The sequence below is a fragment of the Pseudonaja textilis genome, chromosome 2 (genome assembly GCF_049901715.1).
Source record: "Pseudonaja textilis isolate UNSWEBS1 chromosome 2, rPseTex1.2, whole genome shotgun sequence".
Classification (NCBI taxonomy): Eukaryota; Metazoa; Chordata; class Lepidosauria; order Squamata; family Elapidae; genus Pseudonaja; species Pseudonaja textilis.
Window position 1 is genome coordinate 158,723,474 of NC_141991.1, and position 21,099 is coordinate 158,744,572.

The 21,099-nt window shown below is 37.0% G+C and overlaps 1 long non-coding RNA gene across 1 annotated transcript in view; it reads right to left on the bottom strand.

The window, feature by feature from the left end:
* Positions 1-20,324, bottom strand: part of LOC148127208 (uncharacterized) — a 35,108-nt gene extending 14,784 nt beyond the window's left edge. Inside the window, exons 1-2 of the long non-coding RNA XR_015741467.1 lie at positions 20,258-20,324; positions 19,683-19,722 (exon numbers count right to left, since the gene is read on the bottom strand). This is a non-coding gene — a long non-coding RNA (uncharacterized LOC148127208). The remainder of the gene's footprint in view (positions 1-19,682; positions 19,723-20,257) is intronic.
* Between the last annotated feature and the right edge of the window lie 775 nt (positions 20,325-21,099).

Consider the following 21,099-nt stretch of genomic DNA (forward strand, 5'->3'; position numbering starts at 1 on the left):
TAAAGGCCTCCAATAAAGAAATACAATGTTGCCAGCCAATCAAGACACAAAAAGAGCCCCAAAACAGACAAAAGATATTAGAAACACCAATCAAGCAGAACACAGCAAACTCCAAGACCAATAAACACAGACCAAGACTCCCAATCAATCAGGATGAAGAAAAAACCATTCTGGCGCAGTAATAGGCTGCCCCAAATTTAAATCTGAAACCACTAAAAAAGTCTGACTCACAGATGAACACTATACAGAAGCCTGATGATGGCAGATGAGATTCTGCCGAAACGTTGCTACAACTTTAAAAGCACAATTACAATGACATGGGAAAATACCCGAACAAAGCTGAATACCATACATGTAAGTACCCACGAAAACTTAACACACACACACACACACACACATGTATGTATGTATGTATGTATGTATGTATGTATACGTATACATATATGTATACGTATACATACATACATACATATGGATCTTTGGTTATTCGGGTTTTCTCCCGCGTAAAATTGGAAGTATCTAGGCGACGTTTCAATGAAGTCTCATTCATCATCTTCAGGCTTGTGTTTTCGGCTTTGTGCTTCTCGGAGGCACCTCAATATATATATTGTTTTTGCTATGTTTTTAGAATTTTTCTTTTTACATTTTCAAGGGGAAGTACCAAGCAGAGTCTGAATGATGAGAGCTATATGATATAAAATAGATATTACAAATTTGAATATTATAATTTTAGAATGCACAAATTCAATGTTTAATGAGATTTCATATGATAATAACAATAAGATTTAAAGGTGTTGCACTTCAATTGGCAATCATAGGGGGAATTTTGCTTTTTAAGAATGTTGGAAGAGAACATATGAAATTGTAAACAAGACAGACAAAAGTATAAGTACAATGAATAAAAAGATATAGAAATTTAGGTAAAAGAAATAGAATTGAATAAGAAGAAAATGAGATAACCATCAAAGAAAATTAAGAGAAGTAAAGGGAGAAATAGTGAGAAGTTGGAAAAAGAGTAATAAGATATGAAGTTGAATACATAAGATGAATATGCATATGAAATTGTGTCTGTATGGAAATGTGATAACCCGGAACGATGCTGTACTCAAATAAGATGTTTTATTTGTTTTGTTAAAACTCAATAAAACTTTATTTAAAAAAAGCAGCACCATGTAGAGTGCATTACAATTATCAAGCTAGAAGGTAACCAGCAGGTACAGCAAGTTATAAAAACCCTTGTCTTCCAGAAAGGGACACACTAAACTAAGAAAAGGCATTCCTGACTATTACCTCATTCTGGGAAAAAAGAGAAAGAATTGGGTCTAGAACCACCCACAAATTGCATATCTACTCCTTCTGGAAGACTCTACATATTTAGAAAAGGCAAAACTACTATTTCTTTGCGCTTGTGGCTTTTCACAATGAGTATCTTATTCTTGTCTAGGTTCAGTTTGTTTTTATTATCCCTCATTTGGTCTATTTCCGACTTGAAGCAAACATTCAGGACAGCCACAGCATATCCCAAAGATGCCATAAAGGAATAGATTCAGCATACTGATAGTATTCAGCCTCAGATCGATTGGAGATTTCCTTCACTGATTACACATAGATATTAAAAATCACTGGAGACAAGACAGAGTTCTGGGGGAAAGCATAGCATAATATCTGCTTTAAGGGTCACTATCCCCAAGTGACAATTTGAAATCCTCCTGAGAAATAGTATCTTTCAGGTAATCAAACCCTGTTTGTATCAAAAGCTACTGAAAGACCACAAAGAACCAAAAGAATTACACTCTCTTTGTTGATGTCTATATAAAGAGACTCTGTTAGGCCACCAAGTCTATCTTAACTATGAAGCCTGCTCTGAATTCAGTTTGAAAGGTAATTGCCGCCTTCTAGGACAACTTGGTTGTCCTAGAACCATAGAAGCAGTGGTGTATTAACCATTAAGCAGACTAAGCATGTGCTTAGGGCGCCAGGCCCAAAGTGGGCACCACAAAGTTGAGAAAGAAATAAAAAAACAATTAAGATTTGTAAAAAACCTTGTATGTACAAAGGAGGGAGGGGCATCAAAATTTGTCAGTGCTTAGGGCACCAGTGAGCCTTAATCCTCCACTGCATAGAAGGTTAGAGACAGGCCTGTATTGTCTATGTCTGAGACATCCAAGATAAGTTTCTTAAGTGGAGTTTAAATAATTGCCTCTTTTAAACAAGGATGGATTCTCTCTAAGAGAGGCATTTTCAGTACTAAAGAAGGTCTCTTCCTATAGCTTCCCAGCCAGAAGTTATAAGCCAATCTAGACAAGAATCCAGAGGAAAATTGGTGAAAGATACTGCTGCAGGTAGGCAGTTCATGCCTTCTATTATAATCGTTCCAGTTTCAGTTAAGCAGGCCAGCCAGCAGGAGCTCTAGGTGAGAGCAATGAGTGCACAGCAGTCACGGGGGTAGGATGGGGGCAGCAGGTGCCATGCGCTGGAACTATGGAGCAGAGACAAGTGGGTGAGTGGGCAGGTAAGTGAAAAAGTAACTGGAACAGTATTGACTTGCAACCTCCTGCCAACCTCCTGCCAGCTTCCCCATTATGGAGAACTGGCAAGAAAGATCACAAATGGCAATCATGAGTCCACAAGGACACTGCGACAGCTACAGCTTCACAGAACAATAGTCATCTTTATTCTGTTTCATTACAATAAATCGAAGTTAGTTAGCCAAATTCATACGTTGTGCAAGTTCAAATTCGTCTGCGGTAAATAAGTATAGTAATATTGTAGTTTTAGAAAATGATTTCATTTTATTTTTTTAAAAAAGAATGCTATGCCATAACCATTCCCAGCCCTTACACAAAAGAGAGAAAAACACTAAGAAAAGCCAACACATTTCTTTTTGTATATTTTTTTGACAAAATTTCTCAGGACAATCCTGTACATGGATATTTAGAAGTGAATTCTGAGTTTTTACATTTGGAATTTTACATTCAAAAATAGTGGTATTGATGAATATTCAGAACTAAAGCACTAAGGCAGTGTGGCTGAAATATGCAGCTCACTGTTTTCAGTGAGATTTCTTCCCAGATAAGCAAATATCACAACTATAGCAGCAATTTTGGCTCAACAGCACATCCAAGGATGTCAGATCACTATAATCAAATCATTACCATGGTGGCATGTAGGTAACCAGAACATGTTGCAAGGTCGGAGTTCATCTGGTCTTGAGTTTACCTGATCTCAGACAGCTTCCATTTTAAAAGTGTTAACTAAAAGTCAGGACCTCAAAGTGTACATAAGAAAAATAATGGATAAAATTGCTTAGAAAGAAAAAATAATAATATCATCTTGGTTTAAGAAGCATTTCACTACTGTAAGTGAAGCAGTGTATCTTGAAAAGTTCTATAAGAAAAAAAACATCAAAATTAGAATTAAGTATAGACAATTAGCTATTGACTTGACACAATAGACATATAACTTGCCCAACCATTCATCCAGCATATGAGAAGAAATGGAATATTGTCTTAGGTTACTGACTATAAACATGGAAGGGGCTAGAGGTGATGGGGTAACATGCACCCTACATAAATGGAGAGATTTACAACATCCCCTCTTCAAAAATGTATTTACCTTATCTTTCCTGCTGGGATTCACAAATGCCCCAAATGTTGAAGAATTTTGAACACCATATTTTGATTTTTGCTTCTAATCTGTTTTTATAATAAAAAGTGATTCTGGTTCATTGTTAAAGTATAAGCAGAAATGTAGGGGAACAATTTATTTTTTCCATAAAAAATAATGCTTATGCTTACTACAATTAATAGCTACCTGGTAGTTTAATTTTTTTGTCTCAGAACTACTTAGGACAGATAGGAAAACAAAGAATCTTCTTCCAAGATCTTCCCACTCTTCCCACTCCAAGAATGGTCCAATATTTCCACTCTATCTCTGCCTTCCCCGACACAGTGATACTTTTTCATACATGACAAAGACTCCTTCTAGTTTGCTCTCTTTTTGGCATGATGGCCTGGTTGATTTGAAGCCCAGAGATGCTCTCAAACATCAGACCAAAGCTTTATGGTGATTTAGAATAAGAGTGCAGCCAGTTGAGAGTCATCTGCTCCCTTCAGAGTAAATTAAAACCAAAATCTGTTTTAAATCAATCTGATCTAGCCCAACATTGGGCTTCTGCTACAACGGATGCATGATCCTAGAGGAGACAGAATACAGTCAATCCAGACTCCAATGATTTATAACTGTTTTAACATTAAAATTAATGTGCTGAGTTACTGAAGATACAACAAAAGCAGGAAACAAAAAATGACAAACCCTTCAAATTTAGCTCTTTCTATAGCGTAACATGTCAGCTAACTCACAGAAGTTAATTAAAGCAACAATCTCTACCTTTGTTGATGCTGCCTACTTTCTCTATTTCACATTTTCTTTGCAGTGTCTGCCCTTTTCTTGCCAACTTTCCAACTAGTTGAATCCATCCTCTCCTCTTCATCATCTCCCTCATTCTGTGCCTATCCCCACGTTACTCCAACACCCAAGTGCCTTTTAGGAGCATTTATTAATATTTTAATTTATAAATTATTATTTAATTTATAAATTATCCAGTAACTATGCTATAACATTTTTTAAAAGATGAAATAATAAAGGCAATGTACAAGACCCAGTTCTTTATTTCCCAATTCTACATCCCATATTTTAAAATCTAAAAAGCAAGAGAGCTGGACAATCTAGGAGTAAAATAGAGGTATATAGAATGGAATGGAAAAAATAATTCCAAAATCAATCTGGAGCTTTCCCTTGTTTTTCAAGTCCTTCTTCCACTATGTAAATGATTTATAATCTAGATACAAGGCATAAGAACTTTTTCTCTACATCGTCTGAAAATGCTAATAAATCAAACAGCACAAGTTATGAAACGTAGGTGGGAGTTTTAAAAAAAGTAATTAGTGTATCTTTTTAAATGCTAAGCCTTTGAAAGTTCACTGAGAAATTTAGTGAGGAAAGAAGCAAAACACCAAGGAGATGCAACTGATTAGCAATTAACAGTTGCAGTAAGCAAGTTTCTTCTTCAGAGCCACATGCAAATTTCAAGCCAATTTCTCTTGTGACTGCATTATATAGAGTACTTAAAATATTTTTCTATATTTGTCTTGTTGATAAATTATTATTAAATATTTTACATGTATTATACTTTTTTCATATAAGATTCAGTAGTTTATCAAGCAATTTCAGAACTTCATTCAAACTTGTTATTTTGGTTAATTTTTGTTGTGTTTGATTTATTTTTACAAAATGTCAAGATTAGGATAACCGTGATTTTTCTGCCTTCTGCACAGAGGTGGATTTGAAGCTGTACAGATGCAGATAGATAACTCAACAAGACATCCATAACAAATTATATTTATTAATTCCTAAGCAGCTATCCAATTCCCATAGACTGGCTGGGACAGCACACTCCCTGCCTGGAATTGTAAATTCCACTACTAAGAGAAGAGGAAAAAAAATTAACTATAAACTAAGATAAGCAGCACCATGGTTGTGCAGTACTTGGACAGGTGTTTGGATTCGCAACACCTATAGCAGTATTGGTACTCCCTTAGCAACTCTTTTCATTGCGTCAGTGATTTTGCTGCAAACCCAGTGCAGCTGTTCAGCGAGTGACGAGTGTTGTACATAGGATAAAACTGTATTCTCCTTGTGTTCAGAGATCTAAATTGGGTTGTATCTGATGAGTTCTCTCGCCAACTGTGTGTGGATGAGGAGTCAATCTCAGTGTTATGGACAACCATGAAAGGTCTTTCCCTGGTAGTGTGCATAGGGCCTTAGGGTGATATATGGTTGCTGTTGTATCTTCTGTCATTAGGAGGACTAACAGCTCTGAGTCCACGGGCCTGGTGTGTGTTGCACACTGTCGCCCAGTGGGCCACGAATTCTTCAAGAAGTGTGAAGGGTATAAAGCGGTGGTGACCCTTGGCCATGAAGATGTCAGTCAACTGGAGCCACTTTTTTTAAAAAACAAATTTTATTAATTTTTACAAAACAATACACAAACAAAGCATAGAATATAATAACATAAGAGATCTTTTCTAGAGAGACCAATAGAACATCTTATTTAAAAACAAAATAAATCCAAATTATCACATACAAACACAATTTAATATATATATTTACATTATTTGTTCAACTTCATATCTTATCCCAGCTTCTCTTTGCTTCTCCCTTTCATTCTATTATTCAAACTATATTTCTTACTAAAAAAAAAAGAAATTTTTTTGTTGCTTTTGAAGGACAAACATACACAAACATACACAAACAAACAACACATAAGACATAAAAACATAAAACATCTCTTCTGAAAGTTGCTTGATCCCGGGTTAAAACTCATCGTACAGACACAACTTCAAAAATCATGTTCATTTTATATACCATTCCATATCTTATTACCATTTTCAATGTTCTATATAGCTTCTTCCCTCTTTTAACTTTCTTAGTTTTATTCTACTTATCTCATCTCAGTTCAAATCATAATACTTGTCATTCTTTGTCTGTTCTATTTCCAGCTATCCATTCATCTTTTCTCTTTAAACAAAACTTCTCCTGTACACTGATTGGAGTATGACGCCTTTAACTCTTTCCCCTAGCTTAATAATACTTAATACCACACATAACTTGTATTGGGATTCTATTTAGTACATTCTAAGGTTACACAATGTATTATATATAAAAAAAACAACAACAACAAAGGAGCAAATTTATAGATATATAATGTGGCCAATACCACTATCAATACCATTAAGAAATTAATCATGCATATTAATACTCATTTATATCTTAAACATTTTATTCTAAAAACACATATAAAAACACAATCTTATGTACCTTACAGAATCCCTTTTTCAATTAAATTTACCCATTGTCTCTAAATGAATTTTGTTTCTTTAAATCTTGCTTCCTGTCATTAAGGCTTCTCATCCTTCCTTTCTCCCTTGCTTATACTTCTCCTTACCCTTTTTACCCCTTTGTCTCTCCACCTCCCTTTTCTTCTTCTGCTTTCCCCCTTTCTGTTGTTTTCTAACCTTGTATCCACCTTTCAACTCATTTTTATCTGTTTTGGTTGTTTTTCTAAGTCTTAAGGTCCCCCTTTTCTTTTCCTCTTTCTCCTCCTCCCCAAATAGAATAACTTGTTCATCAAAGATAGCTTCTTCTTTATCCCAATCGTCCTGCTGCGCAATCGATTCTCCATAAGTACGTACCGCCATTTCTAGAAATTGAAAAAGAGTGCCCAAAGTATCTTTCCATTCTTGTTCTTCCTTTTTGTATTTTTGATATTCAGTTTTTAATTCATCCACAGATAGTGCCATTATAAAGAGAAAAAGGTTTGCTCAAAACAACCACCCAAGTGCTTTTGATCAAAAATAATTCCCAAATGTTCCAAAGTCACCAAACAATCCAAATAGACTATTTCTTTTAGCACTTTTTTCTTTCTTCTGTTTCCTTTTCTGAGGTTGTTGTTGAATCACAAAGTTCCAATTAAAATATATCTTTTTGATGTCTTATTAATGTTCAAATAGCTCTTTAAAATTCTAGGCAGTCTCCTCCTTGTTTTCAAATTCTACTCCAATTTTTTTCCTCTCCCTTCCCACTTACAGCAAAAAGGATTTTTCTTTAAATATTCAGAAATCCATATCCCCTTAGCATTAGCATAGCCTTTAGCATTTAGCATACCTCCAATGCGGGTTTTCCGATTTCTCATAAAGTTCTATCGCTGTTACGTTTGGAAGGAGAGTGAAAAGAAAAAAAGTTTTCCCTTTAATTTCCATTCGCCACTTAGTACAATCTGGGAACAATGTATCTTTAGTAAATTTTGAGTTCCAGGATACTTTCACTGTTGCTTTGTCCCCATCAGCAAAGATCACTTTCATTTCTTCACGGCTCCTCCTGCACTTTCTTTTTCTGGCTGAGCTCTTCTATGTGACAGCCATTACTGACCGCCACTCAGCTGCCTTTGGAAAAGGGGGTTTAGCCGGCTAGGGAAGAGAGATGCGATGTCTCTTGTCCCTGCCAGAGCCCCCCTGTCTTCAACACCTTCTACGAAGGTGGCTTAGCTCCGAAGCCGGATGGCTCAGGGCACTCGGGCAGTGAACACAGGCAGAAACCGTGTACAGTCGCGGATTCCTGCCTGCTCCGAAGCACTGCAGACCGGGAGACCCTAGAGCCACTTTTCAATTAGCACCTGCAGAAGTTTTCAAACAATTTTGTTCTGGGTGTCAATGTGATTGAGACAGGCGAGTGCCAGTAAATTAGGATCCCATTGTGCCATTCTCAGCTGGACAAGTATGTTAGCAAGGTCTATGATTCAGCAAGGCTTGTCGATAGGAATTTTAGGAAAACTGTTGAGGCTATCCAAGAGTGATGCTTCTACGTCCTTGGAAGCGCCATACAGTTCATCAAGCCTTTTCCATGATAACTGTAGGGCAGTGGCTGGGTCGTCTAAGTGGGATGCCAAAAGTGCCCTCAGTATTTTGGCAGACTGTGGCCTTAGCCATGCTATCAAGTGTCCGATTATTTCATCAAGGTTCAGGCATGAACGGGGCACAGGAAGAGTTTCTTCCATACTAGATACTCGCTGCCTGGCTTGTCCGAGAATCTGTGAACTCCATTGGCATGCAAATTTAGCTTTCCACTCTGTACAGCCAAGTTTCTCCAGTAATCTTCAGCATTTGCTGAGTTGAGGGGGGGTATTGACATTGAGGGTTCTCCCCCTGGATTCTCATGGGTGGGTTTGGGGTGTAAGTCAATGATGGGTTGTAGTTGAGGGACTTCCAGTTTGAAGGGCTTCAGCGACAGACATAAATCCATGATCGTGTGTGGTTTCTGTCTGGAGCGCCCTGAGCTAGCTGGTTTCAGGGCTAAGCCACCCCGTAGAGGTGGTGAAGAGTGGGGAGACCACCAGCAGGGTCGAGGAGAGCCGCATCTCTCCTCCTCAGCTGGCCATTACTCCCTTTCCCGAAGGCGGTTGCAGTGGTGGTCAGAAATGGCCACCACAAAGAAGAACGCAACCGGAAAAGAATGTGCAGGAGGAAGATAAGAAGTGAAAGTTTTGGCTGACCAGGTTAAATTGTAAAAGCAATAACCAAGGTACCCTGGAATTTAAACTTACAAAAAATAACATCGCTCCCAAAGAAGAGTCAGAAGCAGCGAAGGAAAGTGAAAAGGGAAAGGTTTGGCTCCCCCCCCCACTTCTCTCTCCTTCCCTATACTGACAACTAAGAGACTTAAATAAGAAATCAGAAAAATCTGCTTTGACATCAATAGGAAATTAAGCTGAAAATAAAACAAAATGCCAAAGGAATAATAAAGATTTCTGGACATTAAAAACTTTCTTTTTCATAAGCAGGAAGGGAGAGAAAAAGAATAAGGGCAGGATCTGGAAGAGGGAGGAGAATCTAAAGTAAAACTTCAACAAGACTTCTAAAAGATACATTTTAACTGAAACTTTGCAACTAAATAGTAACCCCAGGAAGAGAAAGTGAAAAAAAGAGCAAAAAAGAAACAGCTTGTGTGTATTTGGATTATTTGGTGATTTTTGGATTTTTGGTTATTATATTTGAATGACTAAAGTCAATCGGGTGGTTATTTAAAAATTTATACAATGGCACCACTTCTGGATGAATTGAAAATGGAACTTAAAAGTACAAAGAAGATGCACAAGAAGGGAAGGGTTCTTTTGGCTTTGTTTTTCAATTCTTAGAAATGGAGATTTGGAACTATGAGAAACAACAAGAAAAGACTGCAAAACAAGAAGACTGGGACAAAGAAGAAGCCATCTTTAATGAACAAGTAACTCTATGTGGGGAAGAAAAAGGAAAGGGTGGAAAGAGAATGGAGAATTTAAGACTTAAAAAAACAACCAAAGAAAAGAAAAATAATTCAAAAAATAAGTATAATACTTGAAAGCAACGGAAAAGGGGAATACAGAAGAGAGAAATAGAGGTAGAGAGACACAGGGGGTAAAAAGGGGAGAGAGAAGAAGAGAGGGAAGAAGGAAAGGAAAAGAAGTTACTAAGGACCGGGGCAAGATATAGAGAAACAGGACCTATTTAGAGATAATGGGTGAAAATCTAACTGAAAAAGGGATTCTGTAAAGGTACATAAGATTGTATTGTTATATTAGTAATAGAAATAACTTTAGAAAATTGGAAACAATGTATGATTAAATTGAGGGATAAAATAGTTAGTGTAATTTAGTGAAATGTTTGTGAATAAAATAAGTGAAATAAAATAAATGAGAAAATTGAATTAGGAAGGAACGGGAACATTTTAATTAGTTAATGTTTTATAAAATATAAGTGAAGGGGGGGGTTAACTATGGAAAGCTTATAATTGTTCCCACAGAAGTATGATATTTAATTGAAAAGTAATGTTAAAGATGTTAAGACTTTAATGAATATTAATATTAATGATAGAATTGAATTGGAATGGAATGTTGTTTTAACTATATACATTTATAATTTTTTTTCTTTTTTTAAGAATGCAGTGTGCATTTTAAGAATGTACCAAGCAGAATCCGAATGGAAGTTATGTATTATATTGAATGTTACAACTTTAGGGAAAAGATATAAAGGCGTCATACTCCAATCAGTAACTACAGGATAAATTTTGTTTAATGAGAAAAGATAATAGATAATTAAACAGGACAGACCAAAAATATAAATACAATGATCTGAATTGAGATGAGATAATTAAAATAAAATTGAAAAAATTAAAAGAGGGGAGAAGCTATGAAGAAAATGTAAAATAGTAATAAGATATGGAATAGAATATAAAAATGAGCATGAACCTGAATTTGTGTCTGTACGAAGAAATGTAACCTGGGATTATGCTGCTTTCAAAAAAGATGTTTATTTGTATTTTTTTTCTCTTTGTGAAAACTCAAATAAAATTTTCAAAAAAAATAATAATGATGGGTTGTAGTCTTCCTCTCAGTACTTATGGAGGATGTCGTTCTCCCATACTGGGGTCTATGGTCGAGTGTCACACTGCTGTGTAGGCTGGGCGCAGTTACCTTGTGGTGCCTGGGAGCTGGATTAGTATTGAGGTGGTGGCAGGAACACTGTTGCCTGTGGATTGAGTGTGGCAGTTGTCGTTGATGGTATGTCGACTCGTTGAGAAGTTGTTGTGAGCACTGGTGGGTTATGTTGCTCAGCCAGCAGGGTGTGAGACGTTGCGGTAGGGTTGCTGGTGCTGGGAAGAGAATCTCAGACCTTAGTACGTACAACATCAGTTGGGGAAGGTTTGTTGTTGGTAGGAAGTGAATCTCGTATTTTAGGTCATACAACATCAGTTGTATAACTGACGTGTGGAGTCTGTGGTTAAGATTCATCCCTGTCCATTTGCTCATTTTGTAGTGAGTGCTGCTCATCCATGTAGGCCTTGACCCATGTATCTGGGCTCTCTTCTCCCAAGTCTTCGAGGTCAAAGTTGAGGGAGGCAGCATTGGCCGTCTTCTGCCATGCTGTGGCCCGTGCTGTTTTCGCTGCCATCTTTCTTTGTCATTCAAGTAACTGCACTTGGGCCTGAGTTTTGGCTATTTCTGCTTGTTGTTGATTTGGCCATTTCTGCTTGTTGTTTGGCCAGTTCAGCCTTCTGCCATATCACCTCTGTCGTAATATGTAAATCTGCCTCTGCTGCTGTAGCTTCAATCTGGGCTTCTACAGCTTGTTCAGCATAACTTGCTGCTTTGGAGGCCTGAGATGTGCCACTGCGACGGAAGGATGCTCTGGAAGGATGGTGAGAGCTGGTAGCAGAGAATTAGCATGAGACACTAGAACCTGCCTACGATCTAGCCAGTTTGGGATGGAGGGAGGAGGCTTTCTTTGAGTGGTAGGAAGAAGCTGCTTGTGATTGAAGATCTCTGTCGGATGTGATCTTCTCCCTCAGTATTTGCTCCTTCTGTAGCACAATGAGGAGTGTGGCCTGGAGGGAGTTTCCACCTTCCCGAACGCTGTCTTCATGTTCTTTGTTCACCTCCTCAAAGCAATGAATGTGTTCCTGGAGCTTTGGGTCTTCCAGGTTTGACTGTATGTATTTAAGCTTATTTTCACTATCTCTCCACCGTGCAAGGTGCTCCTCTAACTCCTTCTGCATCAGGAAGAAGCTCTCAAGGGGCAACTTGCTTTGGGGGGTGTCACAGATCTTGACCAGCTCCGTCTATGCATCTATATGATGGCAATACTGCCTTTCCCAATCCACTCTGAAGCATGTCACAGCGGGTGAGGTAAGCTTCCTATGCTGTCTGAGGTCGTAGGCCTTCTGAGGTATTGCGGCTTCTCCAGAGGGTTGGACATTTAAAACTGGGTTTCGGGAATCAGGGTCCACATTTACAATAAGGGTGAGTGGAGGAATTGGGTCTTCTGGTACAAAATTTTAGTAGTTTTCTGTGCAATTCCCTTTTTTGTACTAGGGGGCACTGCAAGCAGGTAGCAGAAATTAGAATTGCTGCTGGATTTAATACTTGAGCATGTAAGTGGCACTGCAGAGTTTGAGCGATGCTAGCACAGCACACAATATGCTGCTTCTAGGGTGCATTGTGAGCTTGCAACACAAGGGGGCACTAGAGGTTGCATCGTGAAGTCTGAAGACTAGAGGGCTGAACGCAGAAATATGCATAGCATAGTCTGAAGACTTGAGGGTGGAATGCAGAAATATGCCTGTAATTGTCGCTTGCTTCACAAGGTGGCAGCAGAGGGTCAGGAAGACACTATTGCTATGCCCATGTTAGGTTACAGTTACTCTTGGGACCTCTGAATTAAGTTGATTAAATTGTCCATAATAGTTTCAGGGAGATTTTTCTTTGAGCCCCATATGTAGCAGTGTGCTGAAGAGAAAAAGTGGGGGGGGGGGGGCTTCCTTGCCCACTCTTGAAAAAAGAGGAAAAAAATGGTAAGAATTCTTTAACTTCACTGTAAATTTCTTCTTCTTGACCACCAGATGGAGATGTAGGCTGCTTTACTTGAGTCTGATTTCTCTCTTTAGGGGGGTGAGCCTCGTGGCTATGAAGTTTGCTGATTGCCCAAAGGAATTTATTGCCTACTTCAGATGGTGCTATAAGCTAACAGTTGAGTGTCAGCTGATTTCCCTCGAAGGGAAACATTCATTAGGAAAAATACTTCAGTAAGTTGCATACACTGTGGCCATGTTATGCTTTTAATTTTTTAGTAAAGAGAGGAGACTATGAAGAAACGTTAGGCTTTTAAACAAAAGAAATTGCTCCTTGAATTATTTTGTTCAAATACCTTGCTTGAATCAGCCTTGTGACTTGGGGGGAGGAATTGCTCCATTGCTTTGAAGACAGTCCTTCACTAATGATTTATGACCCCAATAAACCGGCCAGAGTGGTTGTAAAATAGCTGGAGAGGCCTCTTTTATTGCGTCTTCAAAGAAGCCAAGAGCATAAGAAATGCAAAGCCTTTCCTTTTAGCAATACATGCAAGATTTCTCAAACTTTCCATTGCGTTTGGAAAGGGTTTGTAACTGGAGAGAGACATAGATGGAGAATACCTGGCCCCTTCCTTCAATTCCAAACAGGCTATAAGGTTACTTGGCCAACAACGGGAAGACGCAGATTAAGCCAGAGAATAGGATGTTTGAAAGTCTCTTGCTGCATTTGTAGAAGGTTTAAAGACAGAGGTTTGGTTTTCCTTTGAGAGCTGGGAAATATCTGACTCTCCTTGTTATGCAAATGGAGTCTTTGAGAGAGCAGGAAGACAAATTGAGCAAAGAAGAGGGTGGTGGGTGGGTTACTGGTTCTCTTTGTTTGTAGCATGTGGGGGAATTCCAACCCTTCCCACCATCCAAGCAGCATGTAAAAAATTCCGATGCTCACAGAGAGAGAGAGAGAGAGAGAGAGAGAGAGAGAGAGAGAGAGAGACAGATGTTTATACATGCAGGTTTAGATTAACATTGCATATTCACTCCTGGCTTCAATATTACTTTGCTTTATCACAAATCCAAATTAACAATCTTTATACAGATGGGTTTCAGGACTACATCTTTTACTTTTCTGCCTTCTGCACAGATGTGGATTTGAAGCTGTACAGATGCAGATAGATAACTCAACAAGATGTCCATAACATTTATTGGTTCATCAGGTATCCTCATAACTCACATTTGTGATGAAGTTCTTCTTTAATGACCAATCCTTTGTATATCTGCCTCCTAGTAAAAGATGGTTATCTCCTAACCCATCTCATAGCAATAGAAAGAAGCTGCCATGAGTTCGTGAGTTCAGGCAAGAATGAAGAAAACTCCCCTGACCCCTCGAGGGTCAATTTAGTGGCCAATCAGGAATGCAGATGTGGCCACGTGACATGAACTACATTTCCCAGGATACCTTTAACTACATTTACCATGATGCATTCCCTTAAGGGGACAGCAAATAAGTCCTAAGTAACTATCCAATTCCTATAGACTGGCTGGGATAGCACGGCGATCCTCATCAAGGGATCACTTCTACCACTGAGAAAGATAGCAAGCATCTAGAAAAGGAAGGTGTCCAAGAAAAGAAAAAGATGAATGGCTGCATACATTGAATCCACTCATTAAAATTAGTACAATTCTTAAAGCAGTGGTACATTTTTAAAAGATGCATGTGGAAACATGAAACAAGATGGGGGCCTTCAACAAGTAGCCAGTTGTACCATGTTTGAACCTTCCAAAGTATTTTCAAACTGGGATAAAAATCTTGTAGTTGAGCCTATGAAAACCATTTGTAACCCCAGATAATTGCAGATACATACAGAAATAGGGTAATGTTTAGAATAACCAAGCTATACAGTTTTAAAAGGCGCACCGTGTAAGACAGAAAGTCAAATTGGATATAATTACCTGAATGTCTGATAGAAACAGAGCATTCCAAGTAAAATGTCTTTCTTTCTAAGTAGTACAAAAATGATGTCCCCCACCCCAACCCCACAGGTGGAAAATTCTACCCTAAACATCTAAACATAGAAATCTTTAAGCAAATGGATTCATGCTGGTCTGGGTGGAAAAAAATATTATCAAAATTAGGCAAGTGCTGCATTTTGCTACAAGCAACCATTTTGAGTACATGATGAGCTGCTTTGGAGAATTTCAAATTTTGTGATATTTTAACCAGCTTTTATATAATCTCTTGGAATATTCCCTCAAAGGAACCATTACTTACTTACTTACTTAACTTACTGACTGACTGACTGACTTACTAACTAACTATAGTGGCCTTATGTCAAAACTCTATGATAGTGAATTTGAAAATATTTCTACTTTAGAGATAAATCTTGCTACCTGGGTTCAAGTAGTCTCATTGTTTTTCCAGGCTGATTTTTGAATAGATTTTGACTTGGGAGTGCCTTGGCCATATGTTATTAATTAAAAAAAGGCACACGAGGCTGAGCCAAGGTGATGTCACAGTGATGGGTGGCACTAGCTTCTTAAGAAAAAGTAAGGTTAATCGGGGACAGAGATGAGGCGTGAGTGCCCAATAAAAAGTTTGTCATCCATGTGTTTTTTGCCTTTATTTCAAGATGAAAGTATGATAAGTCACATTTCATACTTTTTTTTTTAATAATATGCAAATTCATAAGCTTCAAATTAATTCATTTTTTGGGTGAAATATGCAAACAAATCTGATAATTAACCCTAAAATTAATTCCAAGAGATTTTAAACCCTTGTGGCATTTATCCTTAATAGCCACTGACTTAAATAAGATTGAGTTGTTCGGTTATGATACATATGACAGAAACTGAAATGTCAACATGCATAGAGACTCTGTGTGTGTGTGTGTGTGTGTGTGTGTGTGTCTTAAATGCATTTACCATATGCGATGCCACGTATTATTTTATAACAGCGGGAAAAACACATTTATTTATTTAATTTATATTGCTGTCTATTCACCCATGGTGACTCGAGGCAGCTTACACAATGTAAAACCATATTTAAAACAAAAAATAAAAAACAATAAAAACTAACAAAAAGAATCAAATAAATTAGTAAAGTACAACAAAACAAAATTTGGAAAAAATTTAAAAAATATTTAATAAATATTAAAATAGAAATATAATAGAATGGTATAGCCTCTTCATGAAACTTCAACTGTACCATCCCTTTTTCTCTTTCTCAATGTTCCAAAACACTGTATTGTTCATAAAATACAAGGAAGACACTTTAGGAATATCAAAATAGGAGCTAAGAAGCCTTGGGCCACCTGTAGGAACATCATAGGTAGTTTGGTGAAGACTGACCCAAATACAATAGTTTTAAAATGTATACAATCTGGGATCTTGTGGCTAAACTCTGATTGTGAGCTCTGATTAGGAAGTAGAATTATTCTTATGAACACTTTGGAACATTTAAATTTGTCTTAAATTTTCACTGTAATGTTCAGTTAGGCATCACTGTAAAAGAATTTTATTCTTTGAGCAGCTCACCGTTTGAATTTACTAGATTAAATTAAATTAAGCAAAATCATTTAGTAATTTAATTTATTAGCCACCATCCCTGCCCCCCAATTTTTATTCTTAAAATTGCACAATGGCCCCTCAGGGTGAAGTCAAATAATACCATTTTTTAAGGTGGGACCCAAGAGATCTACAGGATGTGGTGGTCGATTGTATATGCCCTTCCAAGAACTATTGCACAACTTCAGTCCCACTGCCCGAGAAATGAACTTAGTAGTAGGGTCAACCTTATTGATGGGCTTGTCTGTTCCTAAGACTTTTAGTCAGTTTCTCATCATTAACGAACCATTTAAAAATCTGCCTTGCCTGATTATCTCTGTTCATATATATATCTACAGCAAACACTTACCTTAGCCCACCCCCAGCACCTGGACACAAATGAATCACTACTCTCCACTCCCCAAACACACATATACAGAAGCATTCCATTACTGTTGAGAATTCTGGTTGCAGTTGTTGGGAAAAGCTTCTGGCTGCCATGCTACAGTATGATTTCATCATCAAAACACTTTCTGAGGCTTTATATGCAGGAAGAATGATAACTTGATATGAAATCCAATACTGCCCTTGTGACATGGGTGCCATAGTAACTGCAACCCATGTTCTTCTCTACTGTCAGTTCTATAGGGACATTCTGTAGATGATTACCAATTGATCACCCCTCTTTTATTTAAATTTCCAAGGCACTGATTAATTTGTGTTTGTCTTAATTGCTAAACAACTCAGATAAATTTATTTGACAGAACTCTAGTATCTCTGAAAACTATCGTATTAGTTAGAAAGCTTTGGAATGTAATATCTAAAAAAAGAGATCTGATTCTTTTTGCCATGCGAAATTGACTTTATGGGGAAATCCAACATTAAAAATTGGGGGGTGGGAATTGTGATCTGGAAAAATTGGATGAAAGCAGGGATATTGACTTTGGATCACTTGATAGATGATGGCAATGAATTTTTAAAATGCATTGTGCTAAGAGACAAATATCCTCTATAAGATATCCTCAGTAGCAATATTTCCAGCTACAACATCTGTTAACAATATTGTTTGGACCAGCAGTATTTTTAGTTTCACAAACACCTAAGAACAATTGGTTGAATATTTTAAAACTAAAAAAAAACACCTATTACTTTCTATAGTTATTTCTTATGTATAAATCAATTTGATATGCAGGTAATAAGAGATGAGTGGAATAAAGAGAGGTTCCTATATTACTTATATAAATGGAATTTTGAAGAACACACCCACAACAAGCAACCTTGGGCCACCCAACTTTCAAATGTCATCTCTCAATATGGATTCTCCCTCCAATTCCCAGTCCAATCAGCTCTAAAGGCCAAGGAAGCTTTCAAACAAAGAATTATTGATGTGGCTGCCCAAGATGATATTGCAGCACTTAAATGTGTCAAGTCTCTAAAGTGGCTGGCTCAACACAAATCAGCCTCCCAGTTACAGAAAATATTTAACAACTTCTCAGAAGAGCTTTTTCTAGAGCTCAGTTTGAACAACTGGACTTCATGGTAAGATATGGGAATGGAGTCTCAAAGGAAGAAAGTTTGTGTGTTTGTGCAGCACCAGACATTGAAGACATTGGATGCATTCTTATCAACTGCAGATTGTACTCTCCTCAAAAAACTACATATTTAGATCTTTATTTAAAAAGTAAAAAAATATTGGGGCATTTGGGAGAAACAGTCTTATTAATGCAGGGAACAAATCTCCACATCCTCAGTAAGACTACACTCTTCATTTCAAAGGCCATCTCAAAGAGGACAGAATATCTTGGTCAGATTCATGTTAACTATTGCATTTTTGGATCAGCTTTATATATTTGATACACTCTTAATTAGCAAAGTTCTCTTCTACTTCTACTAATATTGCTTTATTCTAAAATTTATTTTTTAATCTATTTAAAAGAAATATTTCAAAATATTTAAAATTTATTTAAAATAAATTTATTTATTTATTAAAATGTATTCTACTTTATTCTTCTGTTAGATTATTTCATCTTACTCTTTTAACTTCATTTTATCTTACCTACTGTATTTAATTTAATTCTATCTCATCATAGCTATTACATATCACTTCAATGTATCTAACACATTTTATTGTATTTTACTGTGGCTGATGCTCATGTTTGATATGCTCAATTGACTAATCAATAAACTATACTTTATCACATATTGCCTAGACAATGAGAAAGTGTCTTAACTTCTATAACAAAGGTGCCCTATCCATTATAGAAAAAAAATATTTAGAATTTATTGCATTCCTGTATTCTTGTAGAGAAAGGAATGGTCTAGAGTAGACTCTAGAACAGCACTTTGTTGGAGATGTAATAAGGAAAATACTTCTTTAAAACCTATGTTTTTACAATGTCCTATGTTTACTAAGTTTGAGAGAAAGAAGTTAAATGTAAATTATGCAACAAAGCCAACATTTTCAAAGAATAATATTCTCTTGAATTACATAACTAGTTCCTGGAATATGATAAGAGACAACATAAATGTATTCTGCATGCCATTATTATAGGTAAAAGTCTAATAGTTCAACATTAGAAAGATAAATGTATATAATTCCACTTATTCAATGAAGACTTTATTACATTTCCTACCTATGAGCTGATTGCTGGTAGATGTAGGTTTTGTATGAATAAATATCAAAAATATGGGTTCAGGACCAGGTTACAAAAAAATGAGTTATATAAGCATAATAGAATATATGTGCATGTTTATTATGTGTGTGTATTTGAATAATGTTTGCATTAGATGATTATGCACTGAACTATATTTATTGTTCTATACTGCTGTATATTTTCTTTTTTCTGCTATAGTTTTTTACTTGTTTTAAAAGTGTTTTTATATACAGTATTTTTTCATAATATATTTTTATGTTTTATTCTTTTTGCTTGTTTTCCTTTTCTGATATTATTTTAAAAAGTCCTTAATCCACACTACTGAATTTAATTTAAATAAGCAAACTATATTCCTAAGAGATCAATATATTCAAGTTTCAAAAAACAAACAAAACCCACAACATCCAGCTAAACACTTGAGGTATATTTGTTGTAGATATTTGTCATTGTTATTTATTGGCTCAAAATGGCTTAGGCCTATCCTCATTTCCTCTCCATAGCAACCTTCTGAAGTAAAGCAAGGCGAGAGATTGAGTAATCTCCCAAACTCACCCAGTATTCCCATAGTGACTTCAGCCCGGCTCAGCCATTTCTGCAGGGGAGGAGAAAAAGGAAAAGTCAAAATGGCAAATGTAATTGTGGAATTGAAATTCTGGTTCCTTTTTTTTTTTTTACATGTGTGTGGTTTTTTTAAAAAAAATCTTTGTTACAATAACCCCTCTCCTGGTTGAAGTCTAATCCCTTAAGCACTACACTAAAGTATCTTCCATGTATCATAGAAGTAGGAGGGAGTAGACCTGTTTGTAAGGAGTTATCTTCAGACAATCTGAAGAGAGAAAAGTTGGTTTTGTTTTTGTTTTTTAAAGGCCTAATTACATTGTAATGGCTTGAGTTCAACTGCTTTATGGATTAAAGACCAGAAAGGGATAGGATGGTTTTGAAAAAATAGGGTTAATTTCTTCAAAATACCCTGGAGAAGCAGGAATAAGTGAGATACACTGACCAATGAATGGCCCAGCATGCAACATTCTGTTTCCAGAACTTCACTGAAGTGGGTTGCTTCTCCCTGACTATCTCAGGTGTATGATTATATCTGCCTGCTGAACCACATTTCCAATTGCACACACCGTGAAATAGCTCTTGCTTCTCGGGGAGTAAGTTGTTGCTGTGGAGAAATTGAGAGATAATGAGATGGAGAATCTGGTGGATAAATGGAAGTAATCATGACGTCTCGTTTGCAGGGTGTCACCTTCTCTCCTTTTATAAGGTAAGGTCTGAAGGAAGGAAAATGTCACACCAAGGAAGAGGGGAGTGTTTCTTTTGAAGTGACGTCTTCTTTGGATTCTTCAGATGCCCAGGATTTCACTTTTGGAAGTGGAGGACTGGTGGGTAATTTGACACTCAGAGACAGAGATATCTAGATCTGTGATCCACATGTAGATCTCATTTAACTTACCACCTGGAAGACAAGCTATATTTCATGTCTTCTGTAAATAGCCTGGGACAACCAGGGCTGAACTCAGCTGTCAAGCTGTAAAAGAATTCTGTCACAAATTCTTCTGGACCTGACCTCGGACTTTGCACTGGGGTAAATTATCAAAAATCCAAGAATGGTATTTGAAAAATATGTATTACTTACTAAGAGTGACCTTCAAATTGTACAGTAGTACAAAGGCGGAATTAGATGGAACAAAAACACTCAGTTTCACCTACTAAAGATAGCCCCACTGAATCCCTTTGTGGAATTTAAGGTTGTGATCGAGTGATGTACCTGACCTTTGTAAAGCCCTTGTTCAGTGGTGGGATTCAAAATTTCTTACTACCGGTTCTGTGGGCATGGCATGGTGGACATGGCATGGCTGGGTGGGTGTGTCTTGATTGGCATGGCAGGGGAAGGATACTGCAAAATCCCCTTCCCTCCCCATCCCACTAACCTGCTTTCCAGCTTCATTTTCCTGTGCAGGGTAAC